Below are 21,667 nucleotides of genomic sequence, written 5' to 3' on the forward strand. Positions count from 1 at the left end.
TGGGCAAGACCACAATCCAAATTGTAGCTTGCTAGAGACTCCCCACCATGCCCCAGGATTCCCACTCCTCATTTCCTGATACACTGGAAAATATTAGGGTACAAGCCAACATCCTAATAATGGGTGATTTCATCTACCCCACCATTAACTGTGAAAATTACTTGTGTACCAACTCTTTTGCTCAACGTTTTCTTGAATTCATAAATTCTAATGCCATGGCTCAACGTATTCACACCCCCACCAGAGGCAGCAATATCCTAGACCTGGTCATTACCAACATGGGTGACCGGTGTTCCACACCAGAGGTCAATTCCTTGTTGGTCAGATCAGACCACAAGCTAATCACCCTAGACATCCACATCCCGCCCCCACACCCCATTAGGGAAACCACCATAAAAAAACTTCTCCAAAGCCAACTTCACACTTCTTAAGACAGAAGTAGCAAACTTCATGACACCCATACAGATGTACAATAGAGGTACGACTGCTGAATCCTACATAAATGCACTTTATAAGCACTTACACAAGTTCATGGATCGTGCTATCCCTAACAGATCCAAGATGTTATCCTCCAAAAAAAAGGAAGCCAATCTGGTGGTCCTCTGACATAAATAAACTCTACAACAGAAGAAAGAAACTGTTGCAAAAAAGAGTAAAATCCCATGACTGGAGGAGCTCCCTGGTCAGCCTCAGTAAGAAGCTGAGATCCCTCATAAAATCCTCAAAAGCTAATTACAAAAACAAAATTGCTACTGACTCTAAAAACAACCACAAAGTATTATATAACTATGTCAAGAATCTCAATGGCAACACTCAGATCTGCTCTGAGTTACAGCACGATGGCACTAAATATAAAGAACCAACTGATATTGCCAACATCCTGGCAGATAAGTTCAGTGCTAACTTTACCCCCCCTCAACCCTTAGAGGGCCCATCTCTATACTGGAAGAATGCAAAGTTCCTGTAATCATGGCTGCACAGGTAAAAAAAAAAAAAAAAAAAACTCTCCAAAGCCAGGAACACAGCATCCATGGAACCTGACAATATCCCAGGCTGCGATCTACATGAACTACAGAACGAACTGGCACCCTACCTAAGTACCATGTTCAATCATAGCTTCACCTCAGGCTTTGTGCCCACTGAATGGTGCACCACGATAGTTATCCCACTCCACAAAGGGGCCACGATGGACCCCAAGAACTACCGCCCCCATTAGCCTGACGAGCCTGGTCTGCAAGGCCATGGAATGTATCATCATGGAGCTCATAAACAAAGACATTGGTAATCTCCAAACTCTGGACCCCACCCAGTTCAGGTTTGTAAAAGGCAGATCATGTCTCCTAAACCTGATAGCCCTAGACGATGGTAAGGTGGTTCACACAGCCTATCTAGATCGCACCAAGGCTTTTGACGCCATTCCCCACTCTGGAATTATAGATATATTCATTAAACTAGGTATAAATCCCTATTTCACAAGATGGGTTGCCAACTGGTTCACTGACAGCACCCACACTGTTAAAGTAGCACACTCCAAATCCAACTTCTGACCAGTGACAAGTGGGGTACCACAAGGTTCACTCCTGGGTCCTCTCCTGTTTGGAATCTACTTTTCTGAAGTACAGGCTAACATAGAAGGTCTTTGGCTAATGAAGTTCACAGATGACTGCAAACTAGGAGCCATAATTAAATCACCTAAAGATGTGGACATCCTACAAAAGGGCCTCACTGAGACAGATGCCTGGTGTCAAAGCCATGGCCTCAAGCTCAATGCCAAAAAGTGCATTGCCATCCCCTTTGGTAAAAACTCTGTACCCATGAGCTACCACATAGGTGGTCATCTACTTAACACTGAAAGTGTGATAAGAGACCTTGGGACACAGGTGGACAGTAGTCTCTCCTTTGATCATCACATTGCCACAGTAGTCACGAAATCCTACTACATGGCACACCTCATCACAAAAGGTTTCTCATCCAGGAAAAAAGAGGTCATTGTTCCCTTCTACTCGTCACTCATTAGACCCATTATAGAGTACAATGCCCCTTTTGGTATGTACCTCACAAAACATCTACAACTGGAAAGGCCACAGAAATACCTCACAAAGAGGATTACTGGCCTCAAACAGATACCCTACGCAGACAGTCTCAAAAAACTCCAACTTTACTCCATCACATATTGCCTACTCAGAGGTGATCTCTGCCTAACATACAAAGTTATGTCAAACCCAGAGCTGTTGGACATGCTCCACTTAATGAAATCCCAATCTCTCTGAGCTACATGGTCTAGGGACCTACACCTTGTCACCAAAATAAACAGAACATGCTGGAGGGATAGATTCCTGTCTAAGAGACTTCCCATACTCTGGAACAAACTACCTATCTATATCAAACAAAGCTCCTCATTAGCACTCAAGAAAAATCTTGCTGATTGGATTGGAAATAGGAAATTCACCCCAGGGATCACCTCTGTGGCTCTGCTCAACAGAGGCACAGGAAAATAATTTTCTTGGGTGGCAAAAGCCAGGGTACCTTTTTGGCTAGGCTTATATAAGCCCTAGGGCCAATAGCCTAGTACCTACCTATTAACAAATGAATGAACAAACTACACACAAATGAGCTGCAGCAATCTCCTTACATACAAATGAATGAACGAACCAATGAACTACATACAAATGAGCAGCAATCTCTTTACATACAAATGAATGAACGAATCAATGAACTACATACAAATGAGCAGCAGCAGCAAAAAAAAATAAAACAGAACTACTAGTATCTCACAGCAGCAATCTCCTTACATGCAGAACTAATATCTCCTAAATACCTTAAACAGAACCATCTCCTTACATTCACTCTGAACTTGGAAAAAGCTGCAAGCAAACTCTCCTTACATACACTGAAATCCACACCTTGCCTTACAGTTCAGAACAATGGAACAGGAACAGCAGCAAATTTCAGATAAGGAATAAGAACCTGTAAACTTACTGTAGTTTTGGGTGGACAGAAAGAACAGACAGCATGGCACAGATGCGACCAGACTGGAATGCACAGAAGATGCTGCTGGACTGGAAGAATGTATAACTGAAAGTTTTATTTTTATTTTGTATTACAGTCGCAAAAGTGCTGCCTGCCTCTCTCATCCCCTCGACACATTGCCATACAGAAATAAACACTGACAGTAGCCCAACCCTCTGCCAAATTCCAACAGGCTGGCAGTCTGCTCACAAAGGTGACGTCATTGCATACGCCCCCTGCACGTGATGACATCAGCAGAACTTCACCCAAAAAAGAATTTTGAAAAAAAAAAAAAATGCGAGATTCAGAAATTAAAGGGGCCACTTGGGAATTTGTGGAACCCCATTATTTTGACTTCAAAACCACTAAATACTGAAGAATTCAGTATGGGTGAGAGGTCTGCTCCCCAATACGGGATAGTGTTGCACCCTCTCCCCCATGTCACATCCTCATTGGTGAAGTTGTACTACAAAGCTATCTACTTCGAAATAAAAATCAACCCAGAAAACCCCACTAAATCCACAACAGTTGTGAACTATTCCAAAGCAAACTACATCCTATTAAGTGACAGTTTGTCAAAATGTATGGCTCCCCAAACCCCAAGAATTGTTTTTAGAAACCCTGTACAAATATGTAAATGGTTGCATTGAGGCTGCCATTCATACCAGAAGTAATCCCAGATCTAACAGCAAAAACAAACCACACTAGAGGAATCCTCATCTTAATAGGCTATTTAACAAACGAAAAAAGTAATGGCCGAAATCAGAAAGAATAATTCACAGATTCAAGAAACTAAGAGGTCTAAAAGTCTAACAAGACCAATTACTTGGTCAGGATAGCCTCCCAGGCTCACAAGGCCTTCTTCAGCTATGTCAGGAAGCATAAAGGTTATACTCAGTAGTATGCAGAATTGGTGGTAATTGGCACAACCTTCACTGACCAGGGTGATATAGCAAATCTACTGGCTGATAAATAGTGTTTAACTTCACCCCCACTACCCCCTGTAAACCCCCCTATCACATCCCCCAACTATCAGTGGGTAGCAGGTCCTGCAGTACTCACCAAGGCCAAAACCACTGATTCATTACACCCTAACAATATTGCTGGTTGCCTCCTAAAAGCCTAAAACATGAACTAGCAGGGCCACTTGAAGCACTCCTCAACAGTCTCAAAACAGTTTATGTGCCAGCTGAATGGAGGGCTGCAACTATCATCTCTGTTCATAAGAGACCATCAGATGACCCTGGGAACTAGAGAACCATAGTCTGACAAGTCTAATGTGCAAAGCCATGGAACAAATTATGACAAAAGGATATTGTCAACTTACAGACACTGGACCCATCATAGTCTGGCATTAAGGAAAGGTATTGCCTACTTATACTGCTTCTAGGGGGTCACCATGGCTATGGATGAGGGGAAAGAGCTGCAAGCTGCCTATCTTGACCTGGCCAAGGCTTTCAACACAATATCCCACTCCGGTATTGTTGACAAACACTCAGAACTAGGCATAAATCCCTACATAAATCACTGGATTGCTGGCTGGCTCCACAGATAGGACCCAGGAAGTCGGAATCTGTAAGACCACCTCCAACAAGAGACCAATCACTAGAAGAGTACCACAGGTCTGTGTGTGGGCCCACTCCTGTTTAGCATCTACTTCTAAGAAGTCAAGGCTAATGTCAAATGCCTCTGGTTCACAGATGACTGTAAATTGTGAGCTGTCAAATTCCCAAATGACACCAATATCCTACAAGAAAGCCTAACACAAACAAATGTGCCATTTGGGAAATCATCCACCCAAGCTAATTACTTCATCAATAAAACACCCCTAAGTTAGCCCAATATTAAGGGATCTGAGAACTTATATAGACAGTAATTTGGCATTTGACCAACTCATAGCCAAGATAGTAAGAAAATCATATCTTGGTAAAATGGCTGAGAATAGATAAGGGTCAAAGTTATCAAGCCACATCCATGAACTCTAATATTTTGCTAAAGGTAAGCAGACACATTGTGTTAATGTTTTTGTTGAGTGGTAGCACACAATTATAATTCTTTTCTTCTGTAAAATACTAATTTTTGGTGTTCTGATAAGTGGGCAATATACAGAGCGGAGGTGGATATGAGTTGGGGGATTGGTAAAATTAGTGCCAGTTCGGTGACTGCACTGATGCTCAGAAAAGTAATATTTACAGACAACAGCAACACACCAGGATTGGGAGAATGATATGTAGTCTTATAAGTCCCTATAGTTATATATATATATAAATATTTTATTTGCTTCACTGCACCAGAAGAGAGAGGCATCCTAATACATTTATGTGAAGGCATATAATGTAGCTTTGTATTGAGCCTTCACTTATGGCAGTGTATCATTCAGTGCATCAGGAGATGAGGGTAATCAACATAAAAGGCATCATAATGAGTTTAGGTGCAACAGATGCATGAGACATTAATGCATGTGTGTCTGCACACATGTATGCATGCCTGTGCACATACAGCCACCATGTATGTATTTTGATGGCTCGTTTTGGCTGCCTGCCTTTCCATGCTGTCCATTACTGCTGGATTGACCACTTCTAACTGGCTTTGACCTTGACACCAGTTTAAAAGATAACTGGAAAACTGAGTTTTTATTAAATCCAATTCCATCTGTATCCTTTTAATGTACATTTACAGCTAATCTACTAAAACAGTTTATTTTGCCTGCATTTTGCCCATTTGGGGCATTTTGTTTTTTTCTCCTTGTTAATGTTAGTTTTTAAATTGTGTTGCATAGCAAGACCTTCTGGTCATCTTGGCTGTCTACTTTGTGCTGCATTTCCACACTACACTCTGCTACTGGATTGGCTAATTCTAACTGGATTTTAGGGAAGTAGGAGGTTTTATTCCAGCTGACTGCCCTTAAACAGCATATACTACTAATTTATAAATATTTATTGTACCAGGTGTTTTCATTTGGACTCTTTTTCCTAGTGATAGTGGGAAATCTACTGATGTTCTAGTTGTTTCAGGCTGTATTTATAGCTGATTTTATTATTGGCTATGACTATTTAATGTAGCTTTTAAATAGTGCCTCATAGCAAGAACCGTTTCTATATTCAGTTGTTTGGATTGTGTTGAATTGCCTTACTACCAACTGCTACTGAACTATTTTTAAACAGCTTTGACCTTGCTACCAAGTCCCAAAGTGTCAGGGAAGTATGAATTTTTATTTAAACCATTTTGAACCATACTTGACCAGGCTGCCCTACACACGTCAGCAGGGCTTGTTGTATTGTATAAATGCAGTTGGCGTATTTCAAAAATGTTTATAACTATTGTCTAGCATTCTCTACACTCAGCTTGACCACCTGCCTGGTTTGCATATTTGCTAAAAGTTGTTATTTCTATTATAACTTGGCTGCAAACTACACTGAATTATGAACTGCTGCTTATGTTAGTTTATATTTTGTTTTTTAAATCGGTTATACAAGTTGTTGTTGTTAGAATAGTTATTTGCTGCTCCCAGAGCTGTTCATAACCATCACTAGCTTCATTGGCTACTGATACCAGCATTTCACTTTGGACTAAATACTGTTTCATAAATCCTAGCAGCAGTCATTGTGTGGGATCCAAGTCTACTGATTCGCTGGAATTTGTATTTTTTGGCTTCTTAGAAGCAGTCATATCTGGCACTTTATCCTACCTTCTCATTGAGGTATGTGTTTGTCGCACCAGAGTCAATCTGTCTGCATTCTGCTGCTGGTGTGTGGCCTCTGAGCCATCCTGCACTCATACTATTGATATTATCTTAAGATTGCCATTCCAGGGTATACAGCATGTAATTTTTATTACCTGTTGAGCCATCATCCTCTATTGCTATTATACAGAATTCATGTTCAGAGGTTCATCAGTAAATACTAGGCTTGCAGTCCAGGAGACTATGGTGAGCCTAGCCCACATTCCTAGTTGCTTTCAAGCACTGTCTGGTTAAGTGACTTGCTCACTGTCGCACAACAGGCTAATGATGGCTGAGGGATTCAAACCCTGTATGATAAGTTGAGCTCACAGGCGTAAATATCTTCCTAGTCAGTGTATTGCTTATACTGTAATTATGTTCTGTACCAAACTATAAATGTGTACCACTTGCATATCTTTCTGTGTTTAACTAATTCTACTGCTTCTGCCCTCATACTAGTGTGATTATACATACCCTGTGTGCTATACCACATTCTAGCTGTGTATTACTGACAGATTAGACAGTACTACACAAGTTCCTTCCTGTAGGTTCAGGTAGTTATTCCATCAATGTAAGCGCATCTTCACCTCGCCTTGTACATCTCATCACAAGCACAATCTACCCAACATATCTTCTTAGCCTGCTGTCTAAATTGGTTTAATATATTACTCCTGTCCACAGCAATTCAACTCACCTTGCAAACATGATGTTCCAGTCTCCCGCTATCCCTTCTATTCCAGCCTCATTGCACTTGATATTCTGATCTGTAGAAGCTGCCGGATGCTCACTAATGGATTACTACTGGACCAGCCTGACACACTTTCTGAGATGTTTAATTATCTGTATAACCAGGAGGCCACCTTTTCACTTGCAGAGATGGTCAGTAAGCATCACAAACTCATCCATACTTCAATACGGTCATACTAAGCTAATATATGCTGAGGTTGTCAACTCCCCAGTCCTCCAAGAATCTGTACAAAAGAGCGAGAGCAGCAGTCCAGTAAAGCAGCTCAACCATAATCCCATAGTTTAGCAAGTCAACAGGTTGCAGACTGCAAATCTTACATGGTCACAGTCTGCAAGTGCAAGTAGAAATGTCCTAGTAATTGGCAACTGCATCATTATGACTCATTCACTCTGCACTCACTGGGCTGGACAAAGACAGGATATACACAACTATGAGGTGTTGATGGATCTTGTACATGTGAATGTCCTGGACTACTCAGTCTAAAAGTTATGCAAAAGAAACCCATATTGGAGCATGCTATGCATGTGTCAAACACAGGTAAGTCTCAAGCCCTGAGTGGAGTCGTACTCTCATCTAAAATGATGTCCAGATACAAAGAAACAATAGCTGGTTTTAATGGAGAACTAGCCAGTAAGTATACTAGAGTCCAGAATGTGTGTCATCTTGGAAAGACACAACTAGCAGCCAATCTTGCTTAACCAAGGATTATCTGCATCTTTCATTCTATAGATTTGGCATACTGGCCAAAACACTTGCAGCCCATAGTGTGTCTTTTTAGGCAAAGTCCACCTTCCGGGTATTGCAATATAACAAAATGAATCACAGTAAATTTCAGTCTGGATCACATGAAAGTTACTCTGCTCAGTGCTAGAAGTCTTAACTGTAAATTGCCCGATCTTGAAGTTCTGAAATTTGAACAAATCCATTTCTGTGCTGTGATAAAGACAGCATTCCCTTTTTATTGGGTTTCAGTACATATACTTTCAGACCTACTAGAAGGTGTGGGGAAATTTTAATTTTCTTAGAGACACAAATGTCACCAAACAGATTCCCTGCAACCCACACCAATAATCAAACCACCCTAAACAAGACAAATTAGCAATTCATAGCCTGCCCTTGGTTTAATTTCTCCAAATCATCTGGGTTTCTAATACCATGATGGGAATGGACCCCATATTCCTAAGTCAAAATATGATTACATTTCATGAAATTAGTTTTGTCTTTCATGATAGTCAAAGGTGTTATTCGTAGCACCAGTAATGTGCACAGAATTGACTCCTCCTGCAATTCATATGGAGTTACATGCATTGGTAGCACATCTAAATACAACTGTAGATTCTTTTTTATGAGACCCATTGCTCCTGTTTCTATTGGAACTGTTTGGGTCTTCCCCTTCCATATTGCTCACATTTATGCCTGCAAATCCTATTTTATGATTTTGTGTCTCTCTGTACATAAGACTCTAATTACTGGGTGTAGCTGTTTCAATGAACAATGCTATTTTTGTTTTTTTTTGTGGACTACTACAGCTGCTTTTCTTGCATCTGTTTTTGAATTGTTGGCAATGGGTGATCCCATCTGATAAAATTATTCTCTACAATGCTTTGTGATTCATGTTTCCAATGCTTCTCAACTACTTCAACACTGTAATGTCTGTACAATCCCCAGTGTAATAGACTTGCCACATTATTGTTCCTTTCAGTGTACATGCCTTCTGCCATGGAGTGCATCACACCCAGCAACAAGATGTGCAAATGTTTCCAGTTCTTTTTTTACGGAACCTGCACGTGTCTGTTTCTCCATGTTCAATGTACGTTGTAAACTATCAAGAATGGTTTATTATCCTGAGCTGCTGTTATTAACCTTTCATCTTTTGGTTTCAGTTCACCTCTCCTTAACCATTAGTGCATCAAATCCTGACTGGCATTATGTTGCTCCAGATGATCTCTATACATGCCACAATTATTTGTGCCTTTTTCACATTTTCCCTCTCATCTGATTAGTCTTTTTTTTTTCTTTCTTTTGTTTTTCAGCATATTCAGTTGAAAAAAAGAATCCACAGAAAAGAATATAGCCTGATATATGTCACCTTCCATGTTCGCTGAGGACCACAAATGATTTCTAAATGTACTTATTGCACTACCCATAAGTAAACATACTTTTAAGATGGGTGACCTGAACTACCTATCAATTCACTGGCAGTAGTATACCACAAAGGTTGGGAATGCCCAAAGAGTTCTGTACTTGGCAATTGATAAAAATCATGTAGAAATAGTTAAGTAGCACATTAAGGGTCAAACTTTTCTTGACCTCATCTTCACTAATCCCAGCAACTTGTACTTCTCCTATATATTGAAATATTTATTTGCCTTTCCTTGTGCTTATAATGAAAAAATGGATTTTGCTCTCATTGTCTGCTCTGCTGATTTACTTGATATGAATTCATTATCTAGCTAGTTGTTTGATAAAGTAGTGTATTTTGACAGCCTAGCAAGCACTTGTCTTATCTTGTCTATCTTTTTAGTGCTTTTATAAATTCTGTACAATTAAGTGGCTCCTGCCTCATTTATACAAAGCAAAGTACTTTTATTGAATAATCACACATTTATAAGCTGTTTAAAGTATACTGCTACATCCCTGTCTAAGTTTGTTTGTGGTAGCATTTCATATCTTTTAAGTTGTGGTAGCATTTCACTATGGACACTCCTTTACTGCGCTTTTACATTAAGAGGACTGGGACTAGTGACAGTAGGTGTTTACCTGGTCTATCTGAACTGGGAAATGCACAAAAGGGCACCAAGTATTTTTTGCATTTCTCTTGTATACTGTGACTGTAATTCAGCAGTTTAAAAATGCACTGTCTGCTGCTGCTTTAAGTAATCAACTGCACTGTATTACATTGTATCTGTTAGTTGTAAGGCTGTTGTAGGTAGTGCATGTGGTCTTGTTACACTTGGGCTCTAAACCAGCTATTCTACATTAAGAAGGTGTTTTTCTGCACCCTTATAACAGAAGTTTGCTGATCTAACTTGTCTGAGTTGGGAATTCCTGATGGTAGGCTTACTGTGGGCTTTCCTGATTGGTAGTTAGCTTAAAACTTGTTTTGCTTTGCTTGTATTTAAGCCTCACTTTTGCGAAGGCTTTTGCATAGATACTCAAGAGCTGCTCATCATTTGGTGACTTTGCTACTGATTGCTGAAAATCTGCTTTCACCTAGAGTGATCCACAACTGAAAAGATAAAGATAAGTATTTTTTGAACTCCTCTTACATACGTGACTGTACTTTAGCAATTTCTTAAGCTATTTCCTGTTATCTTGCACTTTATAGGGAAAAAAATGTACTGGCTACTGCTGCTTTAAGTAGTTAATTGCAATGTATTACATTGTAACTGTTAGTTGTATGTAGTTTGTGTGGTCTTGTTATACCTGGGCTCCAAACCAGACATTCTTCATTAAGAAGGTGCTTTTCTGTACCTTTGTGGCAGAAGTGTGCTGATCTAACCTGTCTTAAGTTGGGGAATGCTGGTGAAAGGCTTATTTGGGTGCTTTCCTGATTGGTAGTTTGCTTAAAACTTGTTTCTCTTTGCTTGTATTTAAGATTCAGTTTTGTGCAGTGCTGCTCTTCACTCAGCAGTGGTTAGCTATGCCCTTTATAAACACAAAAGCATAGAACCTCAGTTCTTCCCTAAAAAGAAGTCAATAAAACCCTTCCAAGCTTTTCTGCCGTTCTAGGAGCAAGTCAGTTGCACACTGAGCATTGCCTTATCAACCTTAGCCTACACAAAGTGTAGATCCCTCTTGTATTCTCAGTGCTACTAGCACAGTCCTTTCAAATTAACCCATTCCATTCCCTAATAAAACATACAGTAAGAACCTGTTATCGTACACAGGCAACTCCTCATCATCTATCTGCTAGCCTGATACACATGGGCATCCTGAGGCAATGTAGTAACTGTCTTATGTATGCTGGCAACCACTTACTCATGAAACAAATACTTTATGTGAGAGACGTAGTTACACTATGAAACTGGAGACAAGACTCTCACATAAGGACAAACTGAATGCAAACAAGTTGTCAGCACACACACTTCCAACACTAAATAAGGACATAAACCCACATATGTGGAGGTGCTCACTAGTAACTTGCCAAAAGATGCGTGGCCTCCCAAACGGGAATCACTTACACACAACAATAAAAAAAAAAAAAAAAAACTCATAACTCACCAACAGGATACATACTGTCAAAGTGGGTGACTTTACCTCTAGCAAAAGATCAATCACCAGTTGCGTACCAAAGGGCTTTGTGCTGGGCTCCTTACTGCTCACTTTTGCCTGGACTCCAGAGAAATAAATTCCAAGTGGCCTGTGGCTGACCAAGTTCACTAACCATTGCAAATCGGGAGCAATCATCGAGACCCCAAAAATGTTAATATACTGCAGATAGAGTTAATGCAGACATATTGGGACCAAAGCCATGGATTAAAGCTAAATGCAAGAAAATGTATTATTCTTCCCTTTGGGAAAGATGACATCCCTGCTAATTTCATTATACACAGCACCCCCCCTAAGAGTAGATCCAGTGGTACATGATCTGAGTACTCAGGTTGATTGCAACCTGAACTTTGACCACCATGTATCCACAGCAATAAGGAAATCCTTCTATGTAGCTCATCTTATAATTAAAGGTATCACATCTAGATCTCTAAGGAAGTTATAATTCCATTATACTTGGCTCTCATCAGACCAGTAATTGAGTACAGTGCTCCCTTTTGCATGCATCTCACTAGACACCTACAATTGGAGAGACCACAGAGATTTCTCACTAAGAACTTACAGGTATGCAAAACAAGTGTTATGCAGAAAGACTGAAAGCCCTGTTACTGTATTCTGTCTCCTACAGTTGCTAAGGTGTGATCTGTACCTAGCTTACAAGGCAGTCTCTGACCTGGTCCTGATGGAAATGCTACACATTTGTAAATCCAATTTCATGAGGGTAACTCACGCCAGAGATCTTAACCTAGCCTCTGAAATGAACCGGTCATGCTGGAGAGAGAGCTGCATCTCCCAGAAACTGCCACTTCTTTGGAACAAGCTCCAATTTATGTGAAACAGAGCCCCTCCCTGACCCTTTTCAAACGCAGCCTAGATCAATGGATATGTGACCGCAAATTCACTCCTGAGTTGGTGTCCATATCTCTCTAGGACAAAGGAAGTTTTTTATTAACTACCATAGACCCTTAACCTCTACAAACTCCACTCACCCCCGACAAATGGAGCAACTAGGGATAAATATGGCTATGCTTGGAAGGCCTCTAGGGCCATTAGCCTAGTAACCTTATATGAACCTATGAATCTATTATATCCTCACCTCTGGTCAAATACAATCAAAAATCAGTAATCATCTCCTTTAGATCATATAAACACACCACAAGGAGTACATCTGCATCCAAGGTCTTAAAAAGATAAAGCTATTACAACTATATGATGAACCCTCAACATTCAACTTCAAGAATTTCCATCCCTCATGTAGCCTCATCTGTCACATATGCCAATAAGTATTACTCCCATCTAATCAACTGCATAAACCAAGCAGTCTCAGTAAGAATCAATATATACTGATAAATGAAAAAATATGCCCCACTGATAGAATGCCAATAAGCTCTGTAATAAAAATAAAAATGGTTAAGGCTAATAATCAAAATCAATCCACATTAAAGGCACTATCAAAAAGTTCAGTAAAATCTGAAAGTTACAAAAAAGATCAAAGCTGAACAGAAATTAAGCTTAGCATTTGCATCCAAAGTTAACCGTTAATTAACTACATCAGAAAATAATAAAACATACAGTAAAGCCTTGAATAAATTCATCATGGTATTATCCATTCTGACCTTAAAGATATTATTGATATACTTGCAGATAAATGTAGTGCCAGCCTTAGCCAGAAACAGTGAATGATGTTCCATAAATTCCCTATTTCATTTCTTTCTCAAGATTATTATGGAACATGTCCTAACTTTGCTTTCTAAAGCTAAAATACCATTTCTGTGGACCCTGACAACATACATGGTTGTTTACTTGGTTGCTTAAGCAACATCTCCAGATGTCATCTCTGAACACCACTTAAAATTGATCACATTAAGCAGAGCCACTGGGTATGTTCTTGAGGTCTGGAAAATGGCTACTGATATGCAACTCTATAAAGAGGGCCACACCTCTCACCCAAGAAGTTATAGATTCATCTGCCTAACAAGCCTAATTTGCAAAGCCATGTAATGCATTATATCTAATTTCATAAGCTCTGATATAAAATAAAATCTTTTTGTTCTAAATCTGCAGCAATATGCTTTTATCAGTGTGTCATCATATTTAAGGAAGACTTGAGCTGTAGATAGTGACCATACAGTTCATACAGTATATCTGGATCTGGGCAAGCTCTTTGACACCATTTGGTATGCTGGGATGGTAAATAAGCTTAAAGGCCTTAATGTGGACCCTTTTGCCATACAATGGATAGCAAAGTAGTTGAGAGAGTCCACATAATTACAGTAGCAGGTGTCACCTTAGAAAGCAAAAAGGTCATTAGTGGCATTTCTCAAGTTTCAGTACTGGGACCTCTTTTGCTTGGCACCTGCTTATTAGATTCTCCAAATCAATAACCGGATTTACGGCTAATTAAATTGTCTAAAGACTGCAATCTGGGTGCTTTCATTCACTCAGCAACTGATACCATGCTACTATAAGAGCTAAACCATACAAATCAACTGTGTACTAGAAATGAGCTTAAATTAAATCGAGAGAAGTTTAGCGTTATCACCTTTGGTAAATAAATTGCAATAGCAGCTTAGACTGATAGATTCACCAGAGATCCTGGTGTACTTGTAGACAACTCTCTAGCCTTTGGCCATAACAATTGTTAAAAAGTCTTCTATCCAGATTAATAACTAAAGGTAGTTAATTGACATGAAAAGATGTTATCGTCCCTCTATAATCTGCCCTGATCAGATCAATTATAGAATATAATGATAGAATATAATGCCCCTTTTAGTATGTATTTTGCCAAAGACATCTTATAGTTAGGAAGACCCCTGAGCTTCTCAAGTAAAAAGATGATCAGACTGAAGGTTTTCAGCTACCAAGACAGGCTTGAAGCTCTACTGTTATAGACTCCTACAAGATAATTTATATTTCACATTCCATGCTGTTAAGGCCAAAACCCCTCCTTGTTCTCCTATATCTCCACAAAGCAAATGGTTTCACAACACCTGCACTCAAGACTCAACGCTCCATCAAACCATAAGACATGATGGAGGGACTGATTTACTGTCCAGTGCTTCCTTTAGTTCTGGAACAATGGTCCATTACATATAAAACAGACAGATATACTAAATTCCTATCAGGCAAACCTTGCTAGTTGAATATGTGCACATAAATTCGTGCCAGGCCTGACTTGTTTTGCCCCTCTGCATTCTGGAGATATCCTATAAGGATAGACACTGGCAAGGTGATTATGCCTCATGGACTGACTTGTACCTTGTAAACTCTGAATCTATGAATGAACTGCTGATTTGAGTGTGTTCGTGTGCTTCCAAACATCCATGATTTTCAGAGTTTTCTCTGATTTTGTCTTTTCTTCCTTTTAAGATGAGTAATATTGTTGCAAAACAGTAGGGATTGCAGTCACATGCCAGCTCTTCAGCACATACTTTAAATAGTTCATCTTACTTTATCACCTTTCTAAGATAACGCCACTATCTAAAAGTATCTAGATTAATGAGCTTTTATTTTTGCCAATTGATGAAGGTACCCTTTATTCCTAAATAAAGCTGTGGAGAGCTATCTCTTAGTTCTGTAGAGAAAAATGGGGGCCTGTTTATATTCCAAGAGCCGTGTGAGACGATCAGTAGGAGACTATTAATGTGAGTATTGAGAACATATAGTACATTTGAAGTTGCATTACAGCTGTTTAACAGCAGGACTTTGGGTTGCACAGTCCCACTCCGTCATGTGATATATTTCAAATGTGTTACAGTAACTTTCTACATTTACTATATTTTTGTTGAAGCTGTGATTTGTTTTCTAGAGTTGCAGGGCTTGCAGTTATATGTCTTGCTCATCTGACAGGGGACCAGACAAAAACGTCAAGACATTTACCTCTCCACTAATCTGACTATGGGATCAACTTACAAGGGCGTGTTGTCAATGTAATGATTACAAAGGAAGAAATGGAAGCCAAACAATACTATTATATATTTCTTGACATTACGTTTTAGTCTATTCTTTTTGACACCAGTTATTTGTTTGGAAAAGGCCCTCTTGGGAGATCTTGGTATTCTGTGAGGAGTTTATTATGGTACCAAGTTTACAGTCCTCTGTAAACTTGATCAGCCATAAACCCTTAACAGTTGCTTTGACCTCCAATAAGTAAATGCCAAAGAGGAGGGGTCCAAGGACTGACCCCTGGAGTACACCATTATTGACAGGTTTTTTGGAAGAGGTAAAATCATCTACCCTTATTTTCCTGAGTTTTGTCCTCATCCATTGCTTCAGTAACTTTCTCAAAGAAGTCAACCAGCCTGAGTAGGCAGGGTTTACCTTTGACAAATCCAAACTGGATTGAGTCAAGAGTTTTTTGGTCACTTATGTCCTTATTTATTAATTCCATAATGATCCTTTCCATAACTTTACAGATAAGGCTGATCATACTTATGGGTCTATAATTACCCAGGTCCTTTGTGGAAGGGGGTGACTGTTGCTGTCTTCCATTAAGCTGAAATGAAGCCTGTTTGGAGGCTGATACTAAATAGCATCTGTAGGGGGTCTGACAAGTACTGTTTCGGGCTGGCCAATAGGCAGCCCAATATGTTATCCAGCCCCATTTGAAGTAGTGTTCTTGGCCTTGGACAGTGCCTTGGGGACCTGTTCTTGGGAGATGTTGCGAGGATGTGGAATGTGATCTGGGAATAGAGGATGGCAGAGAAGGCAGTTTGTACTAAATCTGTCTTCTAGTAGATTGCCTGTCATCTGGGTCCAAGTACATGTTATCATTTACTATGAAGCTTTGTGGCTATCCTATACCTAGGGGGCTATTTTTACCTTCGATCTGGCTTTTTTTCATTTGATCAGGATTTGTAGTTCCTTGTTAAGTTTGCAGGATTTTGGAATCTTGAAAGTTAAACTTATTTTTGAATGCAATGATTTTTTTTAATCTTTTAATTATGGAGTATGTTCATATCTGGGTTCTACCATAAGGTTTTATTTTTGAATCTGGCATTGTAATTACTTTTGAGAAGGAAAGACATATATGCAGCTATTTACAAGATCAGTGAATCTGGCAGTAAAGGATTTCACATTAGCAGTGGGGTCATCAAGTTTGAAGGGAATATTAAATTTAGCCAGGTCATCATTCAGATTTAGTAACTTATCTTAAACATAATCTCTGAATACAGAGGTATTAAAAGATGCTTCTAGGTTCAGTGTTATGGTGAATGTCATTGATTTGTGGTCAGTGTTGATCAGAAAGGAAATTACAATTGGGGAGCAAAGCTGTTCCATATTGGCAAGTACCAAGTCCAAGATTGTATTGCCCATTTGGGGTGCTAACTTCTCCAGAGAGTTTGTATTGATGAAGTCCAGAAACATCTGGGCATAAATGTTTGCGGATGTAAGTTTCCCAGTTGATGGAGGGCAATTGAAGTTGCCTAGGAGAATTGTGTTTGGCTTAATGTACAGGGGCTCCATATTAGTTGGGTACAATGTATGGGCTGAAGGGGACTTTGGGGGTGTTATAGTTAGCTATGATATGATAAGGTGGTTTTGCTGATACCAAGTGTGAATTAGAGGAGTTCCAAGTCATTATATTGTCTAATGACTCAGGAGATGAAACAGGTTTTTAATAACATGGCATCGCTGCCATCTATTCTGGTTGAATTGTTTTTGTGCTATAGCTGACGTAAAATGAGTTTTTTCGATCTAAAACCAGTTAGTACTAAGAGGCTGTGGTAGACTGGATAATGCCTAAAACATTAGTTACCCTGAGTCTTTGCTTTGTGAAGATGTAGAATGTAGCACACCTCTATGGCACAAATAGTTAAATTCCAGACCAAACTCTAAATAAGACTTTATGGAAGGTTTATTAAAGGAGTCCTAGAAGTCACCATTCATTTCACTTTACTGAAAATCACGTGGAGTAATAATGTGACCCAGTTTTTCACCTAACTTCATTTTTACCTAATTACTGCAGTGTCTGTTTTCTGCCCCTATGGTAGTTTGACTACTAAAGTCCCTCATTTTCTTCCATTGCAATTGTCAGTAAAGTACAAAAACATCAGTTGTATAAGATATTTAAATACTTTTACTCTCCCATCGTATTCCATAGAGCAATAATATTGAGAGTCCACATAAACAACCAGTATTTTTCTTGATTTGTCTTAACAATAAATAGTCTCTGGAAATGACTCAGAGTCTCATTTCATCTGTTTGTTCATTTTATATATATTTAATTGTTTACCGTTTACCAGTGTAGTGCATTGATCAGTTTCAGGCTCAGCCTAGGTCAAGCACAAAACATTTCACTAACAGAAAATACAGAAATTTAAGTAATGGCAAAGTAGTTCAGATTAGTTACATAGAAAAAAAATGAATTTATACATTCTAAGGAACAAGCAGTGAGCAATGTACAATATATACATTAGTTTGTAAAAAAGGTCAGCCTTCAGTATATCTTGAGAGCGGAGAGAAGACCTGGAAAGGAGAGAGGGAATGTGTTAGGTGATGCATCATGTGTTGAAGAAGCATGTGGCTTGGATGAAGAAGTGCTGAATTTGGAATAAGTGCTAATTTCTTCTAAAACAATGAGGAGAGTTTGCCAGAGAGTCGGTGCCTAAGAGGGGAAAGCATGTGCAGTGATGTGGAGTTTGATTCTAGGAGTAATGAGAGTTGATGTGGCTTGTGAGTAGTGTCTCAGGTTGTATGTTTACATTTGTGTGCACCAGTAGATCAATCAGGGAAGCTCCTTCCTTTAGATTACTAGACCTTAACTTACCCTTAGGCTTACCTTCCTGTCTGCTTAGTGCACAGTGCACTGCCTACAAGGTTTAACCCCCCTTTTTTTAGGGTTCCCACCTTTGCTGATGATGCAAGTGGGACAGTTTTATGGAAACATAATTTTGCAGGACAAACCATATCGGCAACCAGGGGGAAAAGACTGGACTTTAACACACATAAGCTTACCTGTACAGAATTTGAATTGTTTCATTTGATGTTCATCCTTGGATCACTGTTGCAGTATATATATGTTGCCTATAGTATTTGGGATGTTCTGCCAAGGATTGGACCAGTCGTTCAGCTTCAAACACTTTAGGGCACCTTCCACACACACACATTAGCCACTGCCATGCACAATGGAAGCAGTATAAAGGCTGTGACTATGGACACAAACCTGCAGAAATTTCTTATCACTGAAGAGTACAATCCTGTGTGGGCTTCAGGTGATCAGTTTTTGGCTTGCATTTATTCAAGGCTTGGCAGATAAGTTCTTCATAGGGGATACCTTTCATGAATTATTATTTATGAAGAAAAATAGACTAATTTTATTCAAAAAATTGGTTTTGAAGAAACCAAAAGTTTATTAGTGGTTGTCACTGTACTTTTACCTCAGAAGACAATTTCAACCTTTACTTCAAATTTCATTGTTAGGGACTTGAACTTTTAATTTTGAGGGTTTTCTTTTAAAAACTTTTTCCTCAGAACCTTGAATCCCTGTTAGAATGTTTAACCAACTTGTCTAATCTCTGCTACCTGCTTGTCAAACATCTTTTTTTGATTGACTGTAGGCCCTGGATCCCTGTGGGGACTCCAGGGTTTTTTAGTTTTTTTTTCAGAAAACATCATATTGCATGTGCATAAGACTGTCTTGAGGGGCTGGGGACATTGTGTTGGTGCTTGTCGCAAAACAATTTTACCATAGAACGTAATTTTTCTCTCAGAAGGTAGTCTTGTAGAAACTGCTTTCCACTTATAAAGCTCCTTTCCCAGCTAAGACGTGGGCCAGGGTTCCAGGTAAAACTATTCCTCCTTTCCAAATCCATAATTAGAAAAAAGTTGAGGGAGGCTTTGGCTTTCAGTCTACCTTCCTGTTTGTCTCAGCCACTAGAAAGCAACTCCAATATGACCATCAGTTATTCTTTGGATGACCCATCTTTTTCTCTCAGTCTCTCTTGCGTTGTTCCTTGTGAGGCCAATAATGATCAGGAGGCAGGCTTCTCCTCTGCAGAAGTTCAGTTGCACCAGGGAAGGAACCAGGGCATGTTCCTCTGCTATGATGCTCGGAGAAGTTTCATTCACAATGAAAGAATGATCCTTTTAGTGGCTCTTTCTGGAAGGGGGTATCTCCCAGAAATAGGAAAAATGACACATTTTTCTTCTCCTTAAACTCATGCAGAAGATTAGCTAGATTTTGCTAAGGGTTTATTGAGAGTCTTTCACGCTTATAATGCTGAGTCCTCTCCGCTTTTTAAAATGAGAAGATTTTCTTCTCTCTCAGATATTGATTCTCAGGCAGGGGGAGACAAAATTTAGACTGGAAATGCATTTCTCAAGTTTGTTCAGTTCAAAATGTAGGATCTAACATTTTTTAGATTTCATCCATGAAGGTCATTTTGAGACCATTTCCATAAAGAAGAACTTGTGTCAGCGGGAACAAAAATAAATTCTGGAATCTCAAAGAAAGATACTATGATTTGTTAAAGGTAGATTTCCCCATCTTACTCTTGTTCCTTCTACGTTGCCAACCCTAGAGGAAGCTTTTTTGTCAGCTAGCAGTATACTCAGCAGTCAGTTATTTACTCCAAGGAAGTCAGCTAGATTTTATAAGGTGTCCCAGGCACACAAATTCATTTTTGCTAATCCCAGGTCAGATCCTACAATATTTATTCTGTTAAAGTCAGCTACTGCCAAACTCATAGCAGCTAACCCTATTCTTTCTGACAAACTGGGAAACGCCTTTGATAGGATTAGGAAGGAATGTTATTCTTCCTCAACCTTGGCTTTCAGAATAGTGAGCTGTCAGGCCCATATGTCTAAATTCCTATTAGCTTCCTCTCACAATATGAGGAATTTCTTTGCTGAACTTCCTTCCACAGGGACTGAAGCAGCTCTAAACTTACTTTATGTGTCTCAACACATAATCAAAATGATTTAAAATGTACTTATGACACAGGTGTTGCTGCATCCAGAGCAGCTACCACTGGCTCTTTTTTGAGAAGATGTGCTTGGTTACATTCTCTGAACTTGCCAGATGTTAAAGCTGAAATTCTGGGAAAAAATTGAGGGGGTTACCTGGAGTATTCAACCATCCTTTCAAAAATATAACATACTTCTTTCAGAAAACAGAACCAACAATGCACTGGATAGCAAAATTTCAAAAAGCATTGCAGGGAGGTTTGAACAAAGGAGGGCCTCACTTCCATGACTTCAAATTCAAGGTTCTTATTAGCATACTGTTCAGTGGTGTTTCTGGGTGATCTAGGCAATATATCAGCAAGAATAAGTTTGCCTTTCTTATAGCCAACAGTGAAATTATACTTTTGTAATCTCAGCATCATACGTTGCAATCTGGCTGGAGCTGTATGCATAGGCTTTCTCAAAATTGTGACTAGAGGATGGTGAGTCTGTTTTGATCTGGATAGGTCTACCATAAATATAATCATGGAACTTTGAATATGCAAACCCAATTGCCAAAACTCTGTCTCGATCTGAACATACTGTATTTCAGTTTGGGTAAGAGTTCTCGATGCATAGGCAATAGGTTGACTCTCTTGTTGGATGACTGCACTAAGACCAAATTTTGAAGTATCACATGAAAGACTGACTGGCTTGAGAACATCATAGTATCTGAGAGTTGGTGGAGTGGCAATTCTCTGTTTCAGGATATCAAATGCTCTTTGTTGCTGTTCTAACCAAGACCAGAATACATCTTTACATGTCAGCTCTCTGAGTGGTGCTGATATTTGACTGAAGTCTGGAATGAAATTGCCTAGGTAGTTAACCATGCTGAGAAAACATTGCAGGGCTTGAACTTTGTCTGGAACTGGCATCACCAGAATGGTTGTTTGCTGAGAAGAGTCTGGTCGTAGGCCTGAACTGGTAAATAAATGACCAAAATAAGTAACTTCACACAGCCTGAATTTGCA

Source organism: Protopterus annectens, chromosome 16.part0, assembly GCF_019279795.1.
Source record: "Protopterus annectens isolate FY-2018-M chromosome 16.part0, PAN1.0, whole genome shotgun sequence".
Lineage (NCBI taxonomy): Eukaryota > Metazoa > Chordata > Ceratodontiformes > Protopteridae > Protopterus > Protopterus annectens.